Source organism: Mandrillus leucophaeus, unplaced genomic scaffold (assembly GCF_000951045.1).
Source record: "Mandrillus leucophaeus isolate KB7577 unplaced genomic scaffold, Mleu.le_1.0 Scaffold811, whole genome shotgun sequence".
Classification (NCBI taxonomy): domain Eukaryota; kingdom Metazoa; phylum Chordata; class Mammalia; order Primates; family Cercopithecidae; genus Mandrillus; species Mandrillus leucophaeus.
The window spans coordinates 553,403-565,487 of NW_012108820.1; the positions used below are offsets into that span (position 1 = coordinate 553,403).

General features: G+C 45.8%; 1 protein-coding gene across 1 annotated transcript in view; it reads left to right on the plus strand.

The window, feature by feature from the left end:
• The window catches only part of ALOX5AP (arachidonate 5-lipoxygenase-activating protein), a 45,085-nt gene that overhangs the window by 937 nt on the left and 32,063 nt on the right, over positions 1 to 12,085 (plus strand). The gene's annotated exons all lie outside the window — the stretch shown is intronic.

Sequence of the window (12,085 nt, forward strand, 5' to 3'; positions counted from 1 at the left end):
CCTAGCATATAGTCTCCAGCCTGCTGATGGCTGTCTTGGATGCTTCAAAGGGGAGGAGAAGATCCTAGACATGGGAAACATTGGGGGGCGTTCTGCTGGGGCATCTGTAGCCTCTGAGAAGGCTCCCAGGCTCTCCTAAGCTTGCACCGTCACACCCTGGGCACTTGTTGAATGTCTTTACTTAGCTTACAGCCTCTGGTTCCTGTTAGGAAACTCAGGGCTTGCCACAGTGTTCATTTTCCTTTGCGGGCAACTCCGTTCCTGGCATTTATCCTATTACGCATTGTACTGCCCGCTTTGAGCTGTGTCAAGGTTCTGAGAATCTATCCCTTGGCTTGGAAAGGGTCACCTCTGTGGCCAGATCACTTCCTGATGGGTCCCGGGGCACCACAACACAGAGGAGGCTTGTCCTCTCTCTGGGGTTCACTGCCTTGCTCCTTCTCCAGGTCAATATGTGACCTTGGATGGGTTGCGTGAGTCCTCTGGGCATTCAGAAACAGCTGGGTTTCCCTGGCTTTGAGAACCGGGCTTTAACTTGCCACGTGACTATGGTCAAGTTCCTGGGGCTTTCTAAGCTTCACCTCGTCTGTAAAAAGGGCTATAATATAATACCTGTCTTACTAGGTTTTGTCCATGTTAGATGAGACATTGGGTGCAAAGCACTCAGTCCCATGCCTGACACATTTACTGCACTTAATGTATGATAGTTTCCTTATTATTCTAACAAACAGTATAGTTTTGGGAGCATAGTTCTGCCACATTGCAGTGGCCTGAGTGAAGGTGGTGAGTGCCTTCTGGGGCCCTGGGAGTCAAGGTTATCCGCATGCCCATTCTTGCTTGCTCCTCACCCTGGCTGCCTCTATGTCCACACCATGCAGACGCAACAGGTAGTTTGAACCTCTGAGGCCCACAGTGGGATGGGGAGGCAGGGACATCACTTGTGGGTTGGGAAGTGGCCCATTCCCCAGGAAATGTCCCCAGCTGCCTTTTCCATGGCTCCTCTTGAAACTCTGTGGAGGCCACATTCGTGTTGGGGAGGTGTTTCCCAGGAGGATGTGCTCAGATGCCGAGGCATTCTGAAAAGCCCTCCATGGAGTTTCCTTTCATGACACACGAGCATCCCCTTGGGCTTCTGTAATTTTTTTTTTTCAGGACCTTATTTTTAGGCAAGTGGCCCTTTGACCTCTAAGGTTGTCCTTTCCTAGCTACCGAATCCAGCATTCAAAGCGATAAAAAAAAAATACAGTCATAGTAAAATATCAGCACTTACGGCCTGGTAAGAATGTCACTGCAATGCTGAGTTTGGGTCAACATTTGCCTACTCTTGCCATTGAACCTGGGCTCTCCTCCAGAACTGAGCTGCTGCAGGGAATCTGCGTAGCTAGGACTGTGTCAGAGTGGCGATGATAGCCACTGCATGCTAAGGAAGAGATCCCCAAGGACAAGGAGAATCCCACGCCGAGCTACTTGCTTCTTTGTCAGTCTTGTTTTTCTGTATTTCCCAACCTTGTTAAGCACAACCTCTCAACCTCTATTGTTGGCTTGTGTTTTTCAATCACCAGCACAGCTTTACCTGGCCCCATGCTTTGATTGACTATACCTGCCAATACCGCAGCAATGAGAAAGGGACGCCAGCCTAATACCACTAGATGGTGTGTAGCCTGGACATGAGGATAATTTAAAACTCCCTACGGGATTTCAGTATGTAACACGGTCTGGAAACCGTTGATGTAAGACCTTCTCACTCAACGTGTGCTCCAAGGAGCAGTAGCATCATCTTATCAAAAATGCGGATCAGGCCGCACTTGGACCTGTACAATCAGAATCTGCATTTTATCAGATCCCGATGTTGTGTGTATGAACATTAGCGTTTGAGAAGTGTTGCTTTAAGAGACTAAGGGGGTCAGTCTACCTCACTTTGCAGCTCTGTGTTCCTTAGTTATTGTCTAAAACATCAGCGCCCCCTGCAAAGAGCCTTCCTCCCTTGTACAGTCAGTGATGGCCTGTGAACCTTTAGCCAACTGGAAGTGGGAGGGGACACAGTCCACAAAACACTATCCTGCCTTCTGACACCAACTACAAGTTCAAGGGGTTCCCCAAACCACCCTGAGTTGTGATAATTTGCTGAGAGATCTCACAGAACTCACTGAAAGTTGTTATACTCATGGTTATGATCTCTTATAGGGAGGGAATACAGATTAAAATCAGCCAAAGGAAGAAACGCATAGCACAGAGTCCAGGACAGCGCCCGACATGGAGCCCCCACAGTCCTCTCCCCCTCCCGTGGAGTCACGGACAGCGCCACTCTCCTGGCACTGACGTGTGACAACACGCAGGGAGTGTTCCCCACCAGGGAAGCCTTGGTGTCCAGGGTCTTTACTGTGATTCTGTCACAGGAGCACAGTTGACTGCCCATGCGGCCGATCTGTTCCCAGACCCTCCACCGCTACACGTCACTCACAGTCCCTGCTCTAAATCACACACCGTGACCCAATGTCCCCAGGCAACGGAAAACACCTCTAGCAGGCAGGATGTTTCAGAGCCTTAGAGATCACCTCTCAGAAGCCGAGGGCAGAAGCCAGACCTCTTTTTGGGCAGTGTTAAATTCTTTACTACTGTGTTTGAAAAAAACTCCCAAATTGAGTTTTTCCTCTTCACTTACAGCAACATAACTACAGTCATCAATGCAGAAGGCTCCTGTGAGCAAAGGCGTGGGGGAATCCCCAAGCAGCGGACACTAGCTGGTGTCCTCCAACTCGATTCTGACACTGTCTACTGGGAGATAGTGTCAGATCCTCCAGACGGAACCCTCCTTCTCCCAGGCAGAGGGCTGGCCTCCGGAACTTCTGACCAATCCACTTCAGGTTGAGGCTCCCACCACCCCACTCTTTGGGTTCGATTGATTCGCTAGAGTGGCTCACATAACTCAGGGAAACACAGCTACCAGTTCATCGCGAAGGACACTTTAAAGGATAAAAATAGGCAGAGAAAGATGCATAGCGCGAGGTGTGGAAAGGTCCCTAGTGCAGGAGCTTCTGACCCTGTGGAGCTGGGGTGCACCACTCTCTCAGTACATGAACGAGTTCTCCTTCACCTGCCTGTCAGCCCCTACATGTTCAGCTCCCCAACCTAGCCCTCTTGGGTTTTTGTGGAAGCTTCAAGACACCCACATTCTTTCCCCAGGGTATAGGACAAGAGCTTCCCTGGGGAGGGTCCTAAAACCCACAATCAGAAAGGTGGGGTGGGGGCAAGATTAGAGTCCTGCCTTGAGGGGCAGGTGAAAGGGGTGGGGGGAGTAGGTCAGAAAGATTTTGTTTTTTTTTTTTTTGAGACGGAGTTTCACTCTTGTTGCCTGGGCTGGAGTGCAGTGGCGCGATCTCAGCTCACAGCAACCTCCACCTCCCGGGTTCAAGCGATTCTCCTGCCTCAGCCTCCCGAGTAGCTGGGATTACAGGCATGCGCCACCACGCCCGGCTAATTTTGTATTTTTAATAGAGATGGGGTTTCTCCATGTTGGTCAGGCTGGTCTCAAGTTCCCAACCTCAGGTGATCTGCTCGCCTCGGCCTCCCAAAGTGCTAGGATTACAGGCGTGAGCCACCGTGCCCGGCCGAAAGATTCTGTTTTTGAGGACTGCCCCTGAGGTCTAACACACTCAACATTGTAACACAAGACTGTAGTAAGGGCTATGGGAGTTATGAGCCAGGAACTGTGGACGAAAACCTCTTACAGATATGCATATCTGTAATAACTCCACAACTACACACTGCCTTATTGCTCAGTTCTTCTCCCCATGTCTCTGACCCATCCTTGCCCCCTTCCTCCATCCTTTTCTCCATTGCAAACCCATCCACTGTGCCCTTTGGAAAGCTCACACCATGAACTGCAAACTCTCGTGTGGCTTCAGCCTCTTCTCTGAAAGTTCCTCTCACCTATCGCTTTCTCTGGAATCTGCCATCCCTGCCACCTTCTCAAAAAAGGCCTTTTATTCTCTCCATTCCACAAAGCTCAGGGTCAACACATGGGGTTTACAGTGGAAGCTGAGGTCGCATCAGGAGCTGGGATCGGGTAGACCTAGCTGCCCAATGTAGCTCCCAGACCTCCTGTAAAACGCTGAGCTTTGAGGTCATGACAGCCCTCTCCCGCTATGCTCATAGCTGACCACTGAACACCTGGACACTCTCCCTCCCCGACGTTCACAGAGAATGTGGGCACATGTCTCACAGTCTTCCCTTGATCCAAACTGCTGCCTTCCTCTTGAGTGACAGCAGCATCTTTTGGATGTCTTGGCCTGCCTAGCTTTATTTTTGTGTTCTGCCGTCAAGTCGCCACTTCTGTTGCCATCGTGCCTGTCAGCGCAGTGCAGGCTGTGGTGAAATCTCACGAGCTCAGGCATCACACTGACCAGGTCTGAGTCCTGTCTCAGTTGTCAGCTAGTTGTGCAATGGTGGGAAAGGAACCTACACTTTCCAAGCCTCAATGCACTCGTCTAAGGCATGGTGACAATAATGGAGGTTGATTTAAAGTCCTTTGTAAGAATTAAGGGTTATAATAGATATAACGTGCTGTATCTGGTATACCTAGAAAACGTTTCATAGAAGTTAGTAATTGTTGTTCACGTAATGACTCTCTAGGCTAGGATTTCAGCTTCACTGCATGCATATGGTGCACGCACACGGCGTGACCTCTCTCTGTCTCAGTATCCTCATCTGAGGACCAGGATAATTATACCTCTTCATAGGGATGTCATAAAGATTAAATAATATGTGTAAGGCTGCTTGCATTTAGCTGCATTCAACAAATATTTCCATATCCTTCTCCTTATTTCTCCTTACTTTCTTGCTTATTATCTGCTCTAGGTATAGATTTCAGAGAACTAAGCTTGTTACAATCCTTCATAAAATAACCAGGCTGGTTAGGGCATTTCCAAAAGTCAATACTGTTTAGTGACTATTCCCTATTTAATCTATTTCGATTGTCCAGGGTCATCTCTTGCTATGTCATAGGTGGTTGGCTTCTTCTAGAGAAGTGAGACTACGAACAAGTTCCAAGTGAGTGAGGCAACCAGTCGGGATGTTCTGCTGAAAGCCTCACGTCAGTTCTAATTTGTGATTGTAATTCAATCACAGTCTGAGAACAGGAGGACTGTGGTCCAAATGTTCTGTTCCCCTCCCTTTTTTTTTCCCAAAGGATAATTTTTTTTTTTTTTTTTTTTTTTTTGAGACGGAGTCTTGCTCTGTCACTAGGCTGGAGTGCAGTGGCCTGATCTTGGCTCACTGCAACCTCTGCCTCCTGGGTTCAAGGGATTCTCCTGCCTCAGCCTTCCAAGTAGCTGGGACTACAAGCGCACACCACCACGCCCAGCTAATTTTTGTATTTTTAGTAGAGACGGGGTTTCACCATGTTGGCCAGGGTGGTCTTGATCTCTTGATCTCATGATCTGCCCACGTCGGCCCCACAAAGTGCTGGGATTACAGGCGTGAGCCACCACGCCTGGCCTCCAGAGGATAATTTTTAAATGTGCTTTTGCTTTTGGAAAATGTGATTGGCATTTTTTTCTAATTTTCTAATACGACACGCTGTCAGATGCTATGGATTACTTAAACCCTCTGGCCACCTAGAAAGATCTTTAAGTGGTTCTCAACAAGCTGCATACGCAATGTAAATTGTATTATCTCTCAGGATGTGTGAGAACATCTGTTTTTCTTCTAATGCAGTAAACATATAAGGGTCTCTTGGGATATCTTTTAAATAGACTTAATACAACATTTAGGAATGATAACAAAATATAATCACAGTCATAAGGGAATGTGAGCATTTCATATTAATAACATTGGAACCTTATGCTTAATACAGTGTTAAAAGTTGACAAACATGTAGGAGTCAGAAAATTCAATTAAAATTATCACAGTACTATGAATTTAGCCACATCCTGTGTTAGTTATGAAATCCATTTAACACCACAAACAATAATATTTTTAGCCAGTTTATTCAAAAGGAAAACAGGAACTAAACCACTTTCATGCAATATATAACTCTGTTAATATGGTCAGGCTAATTTTGCTGGGGGAAGGAACTTAACTTTTGAATATTTGAATGCCCAGTCATTTAATCTGAATATCCTATTTCCTTGCATGTTGCAAAATTTCTGTCAATAAAAGGCAGAAAAAGAAATCTCTTCTCCCTGCTCATCCCTAAGAGAATGGGTTGCTGTGCCCTGAGAGCGTTTTCTGGGGGGCACAACCACTTTTCTAATTTTCCTTCCCAGTTCTCTGTGGGCGCAGATGCTCTTTGGTTGAAAGGGTTGTAATTCAGTCCTAAGATGAGGTATGGATACTGAATCCCTAACCTAGATCTGGGGACCCCATAGCCACACACCGGGGAAATGAAGCTTGTCATTCAGTTCTCCAGTCATTGCACAGGGTTCATGGACTCTTCATTGATCCCACCCAACGCTCCTTCTCTCTGCTAGCCGAATACACATCTCTCTTCTCTATCAGGAGGCCATAGGAGATGGGCATTCATTTTTAATACACATACATCTGCATCAAGTTTAATTTTGCCATGTCTCAATCAATCCACCGTCAAATGGGTTGTTTGAGGGCTATCGTGCTTATCAAACATTTACTCAAGAATAGCCAAAGTCAGCCAAGCAAGGAGAACTTCAGCAACATTCCCAAATGGCCCCAACTACGTACTGTAAGAGTCAGGATAGCTAAAGAGTCTTAAGAGGGACTTCTCAGGCAGTGGCACCAACATTCATCTGGTTGTTTAAGTCAGAAATCTGAGCATCATTATTGACTCCTTTTCCTCACTGTCTATCCCTCACTAAGCCTTGTAGCTACTATTTAGCAAACAGACTCTCAATACACAAATTTCTGTCTAAGGCCATGGCCACCATCCTAGTCTAATCCACCATCTCTTCTCTGGAACAGACCCCAACTGCTCTCCCTGTCTCCGTGCTGGTCTCTCCAATCTGTGTTCCACACTGCAGCCAGAGTGCTCTACTCTACAATGCAAAACCATTTGTGAGACTCCTCCTCTTAAAATCCTCAAATGGCTTCTCTTTGCCCCCAGGATCATTTTGAAACTCCTTAATGGAACCTGCACGACCCTTTGTGATGTGATTCCCCAACCCCTCCCACATCATCTTTTCAATCAGATTTCCCACTCAATGGATATTTTTTTAGGTCCTCAACTTCATGGTGACTTTCTCTTGCTCAGGATCTTTGAACATATTGTTTCTTCTTTCCTCCTGTATTTGCCAAAACACCACTTCCTCTGGTAAGACTTTCCTGACATCCTTTATAAAAAAAGATTGAGGAAGTTGACTACCCAAAATGTTTCCCATTCATTCCAAGCTCTATTCAAGGCAGTAAAGTGCCCAGCTGACAGATTACATTCCTCATCTTTTCTGAAGCTAGCAATGGCCATGCAACAACATTCTGGCCAATAAGATAGAAGTGGAAGTTGAAGGGTGGGATTTCCAGGAAAGCTCGTTGAAGAGGTAATTCCTCATTTCACTGCTTACTCTTTCTCTTTCCCGCTTCCTAAAATGCGGTGCAGATGGCAGACACTTCAAAGCTGTCTCAGGCAATCAGGTGATGTTAAGGCAGAAGCCCGCTTTATGATGGGTAGAACAGGAAGAAAGAAGGCACCTATGTTCTTGTTCACCTTGGACCACACCAGCCCTGGCTTGCCTACCACTGGAATTCCTTTAACGAGAGGCAAATGAAAGCTTACGTGTTTAAGCCATTGCTTATTATTATTATTTTTTATTTTTTGCTTATACGCAAATGAACTTTATCCTAACCAATATTAACACTAACTGGTTCTATTGCTTGGTACCAAGCCAGTGCATGACACATGGTATATGTGCTCAGTAAGTATTTGTTGAATGAGTGAATAAATGAAAGAACATAGAGGATATATAACGTTCAGTTCTCCTGCCCAGATGTCATCTGATCCTCTTTAGGATCTGGGCCTGTAAAACTGTATCTGATATAGTTTGAATATTTGTTCCTTACAAATCTCATGTTGAAATTTAATCCCTAATATTGGAGGCAGGGCCTAGTGGGAGGTGTTTTTTGTCATGGTGACGCATGGCCTGTTGCCGTTCTCACAGTAACGAGGGAATTTTTATTCTAGTGTCCCTCTCCAGTCAATATCCAGCCCTAGCCCCAGCTCCAGGCAACCACTGATCTGCTTTCTATTGCTATAAATTATACTTATCTTTTCTAGGGTTTCATGCAAATGGAACCATACAGCATTCACTCTTTTGTGTCTGTCTTCTTTTGCTCAGCATAATGTTTTTGAGATTCATCCATGTTGTGTGCCTCAGTAGTTTGTTCTTTTTATTACTGGATAATTCCATTATAAGAATATACCACAATTTGTTTATCCATTTACTGCCTGATGGACATTTGGTTGTTTCCAGCTTTGCACCATTTTGAAACCTAAAGGCTGCCAGTTTTGAATGAGACCCCAGAACAATGAATGTAGGCTGTGTATACAAGCTCAGGCTGCTAGGCAAGCTGCTCTGCCACTTAGGCCTTAAGACCCAACTGACATGATGGTGCTTAAAGTAGCTGCAGTGGAAAGGGAAGCTGTTTGGAGCCTTTGGCAGGCCTTTATAGGTGAACCCCAGCATAGCACCTAATGATTTGGAGCAAAGCTGTCATTCCCTGAAGATAACTATTCTCCTTTTGAGAAACATCTTCTAGCTACTATCAATAATAAACACAAAATGCATCACCATGGGCCACCATGTTGTCTTTTGACCTGAGTTGTCCATTGTGAACAAGAGTCATCTGACCCAAGGCAGAAAGTTGGGTGCACACAGCAGTGTTCCATCATCAAATGGAATATGAGATTGGGCCCAAGTAGGTCCTGCAGGCACAAATAAGCTGCAAGAGCAAGTAGCGCAGGCCCTTGGCCCAGCCAGTACTGTTACCAGGTTGACTGCTCCCTCCCAGTCTGCATCTGTGGCTTCACGGGGAGTTTCCTATGCCTACTTGATGGAGGAAAAAACAAATTGGAGCATAGTTTATAGTGCTGGTACTACCCGAAGTGGCTAGCTGAGGCACTACAGCTCTACTCTGGGGTACCCCTGAAGGACAGTGCCAAAGGAAAACCCCCTCAGTGGGCAGAACTTAGAGAAATACAAGTGGGTGTTCATTTTGCCTAGAAGAGAAGATGGCCATAAGTTACAGATTTACACAAAATCACAGAGAGTGGTTAATTGTTTAGTCTGATGATCAGGAACTTCCAAGAGACTTGATTAGAACACCGGTGACAAGGAGTCCTGGGGAAGAGGTATATGGATAGAATTCTGTGAATACACACAAAACATGAGAATACATATCCCACATGAATGTTAACCAAACAGCAGCCACAGCAGAAGAGGATTTTAAAATCAGCTGAATAAGATGATTCATTCTGACAGCATTAGTCTATTTCCCCAGCCACTGTTGCCCAACGGGCTTACATATATCATGACCAGGCGGGCAGGGCTATGTATGGACACAGCAACATGGATTTCCGCTCATCAAGGCCAATTTGGCTCCAGCCATTGCCGAGTGTTCATCCTGCCAAGATAGAAATCTATGCCAATATGGCACCATTCCCTGGGCTAGAAAACCAACTGGTGGAAGGTTGATTACATTGGACCATTTCCATCATGGAAGGGGCAGTGCTTTGTCTTCCTTGGAAGAGACATTTACTCTAGACATGGATGTGCCTTCCCTGACTACAATGCTCTGCCAAACCCGCCATCCATGGGCTTAATTTTATTTGTTATAAAATTTCAGCCACCATTGCTTCTGACCAAGGAAGTAATCTTACAGCAAAGGAAGTACAGATATGAGCTTCTGATCACGGGCTTCACTGGCCTCACAGTGAAGCAGGTGGCCAGATTAGAACAGTGGAATGGATTTTAAAGGCTCAGTGAAAGCACCAGCTGGGCAGCAACACCTTGTTGGCCTGGGGTTATGTCCTCCAGGATGCTTTAAGTCAGTGGCCAATACATGATACTATTTCTCCCACTGTCAAGATTCATGGGTCCAAGAATCATGGGGTCAAAACGGGAGTGGCTTTTCTCACTAACACCCTGGTGTTTGAGTAGTAATTTTTCCTTCCCATTCCTGTAACTTTGGGCTCTGCTATTGCAGAAATCTCAGTTCCTATGGGGGGAATGCTTCCATCAGGGAATACAATGGTGGTTCCACTAAACTGACAGCTCAGTTCGCCATCTCCTCATGCCAGTGAATACACAAGCAAGGAAGGGGGTTCCTTTCCCACCTGGGGTGACTGATCCTAATTACCAAGGAGAAATTGGACTGTCACTTCACAATGAGGGTGAGGAGTATGTACTCTATGTGTCTGTGACTAATGTCAATAGAAAGCGACACCAACCTAGCACACAGAGGACTGATTGTGGTCCAGGCCCTTCAGGAATGAAGATTTGAGCCACCAGGCAAGGGACTTGGACTCACTGAGGTGGGCATATTTCAAGGAGAATATTTTATCTGTATCCATCTATATCCATCTATATTCCATCTATGTTCCCCTTGGAATTCCTATTCATGAACATGGGGAATTCCAAAGGGAATATAGAATGAGTAGTGGAAGGTAGTTATAAATGTCAGTCAAAAACCACACAACCAGTTTGAGAAATGAGGAAGGTGATAGTGTTGAATATTTCTTGTTTATCTTGATATAAATGTATTTGTGCATATATTAACCAGTTTATTCATTTATTATTATTTTTTGAGATGAACTCTCACTATGTTGCTCAGGCTGGTCTTCAACACCTGGGCTCAACTGATCCTACTGCTTAGTCCTCCGAGTAGCTGGGACTACAGGCATGCACCACCACACCAGCTAACCAGTTTTTTCCTATTCCTCTATTCAATTTCTCTACTATAAAACATAATATGTGTTAATGGTAGTTAACTTTATATCTCAGTATTAAGTTATAAGATATCAAAAAAGGAATGCGACTTAGTTACAAGCAGAATGAATATCACTCAAAGATGAATAAAGAGAAGAGGGTTAGTGCATTTTCTACTGGATGAGAGAAAGTTTCATTGTTAGGTGGAGCATGATTTTGCCCTTCCCCCCCCCCCCCCAAAGTCTCACTCTGCGGCCCAGGCTGCAATCTTGGCTCACTGCAACCTCTGCCTCCTGGGTCCAAGTGATTCTCCAGCCTCAGCCTCTAGAGTAGCTGGGATTACAGGTGCGCCAGGGTAATTTTTGTATTTTTAGTAGAGAAGGTGTTTCTTCATGTTGGCCAGGCTGGTCTTGAACTCCTGGCCTCAAGTGATCCACCTGCTTTGGGCTCTCAAAGTGCTGGGATTACAGGTGTGAGCCACTGTGCCCAGTCACCATGGTCTTTTTGGAAGGCAACTTTAGCATGGTTAAGAGGTGCGAATGGATGCTAAGCTAACACCAGGTAAGCCCTGGTAGATCTGTATTGTGTCAATGTGCCTACACTAGAGCCATGTTTCCCCAAATTCACTTTTCCTATGTACCTCTAGATTAGTGTGGGCCACTGGAGACATTTCACATGAGATGAGGAAGGTGGGAGTGAAGGAGCAGTATCTTTTTACACTAAGCAGGTCAGGGAGGGCATGTGGCTCTGTCTCACATTGTTGGGAATCTGCCCATCATCTGGTTGGCTTAGGTCAGTGGCTGAGCTCACAGCTGTTCCAGCTTCTGCTGGAAACTCCTTCAGTTTCTCTGACTGCTCTGTGATGAAGGCATCAGATTCTTCTGCAGAAAACCCCAACGTTGAAGTTGGGGCTTCATGTTGGTGAGTGATAGATACGGGTTCCAGCCCATCCTGTGGTTTCTTGCAAATTTCAGTGTCAGCTCAGTCTTGCGGGTTTTGGGTTGTCCTTGCTTCTCACACGTCATGCCTTCCTTCCCTTCCTGACAGTCTCCCCTTTAGAGTTTAGGATTCAGCTCCAGCCACAGAAACAGCAGCCTCACTGTTAAAGGTTGAATTGTGTTTCCCCAAAAGGTAGGTTGAGGCCCTACCTGCCAGGACTTCAGAATGTAACCTTATTTGAGAACAGCATCATTGCA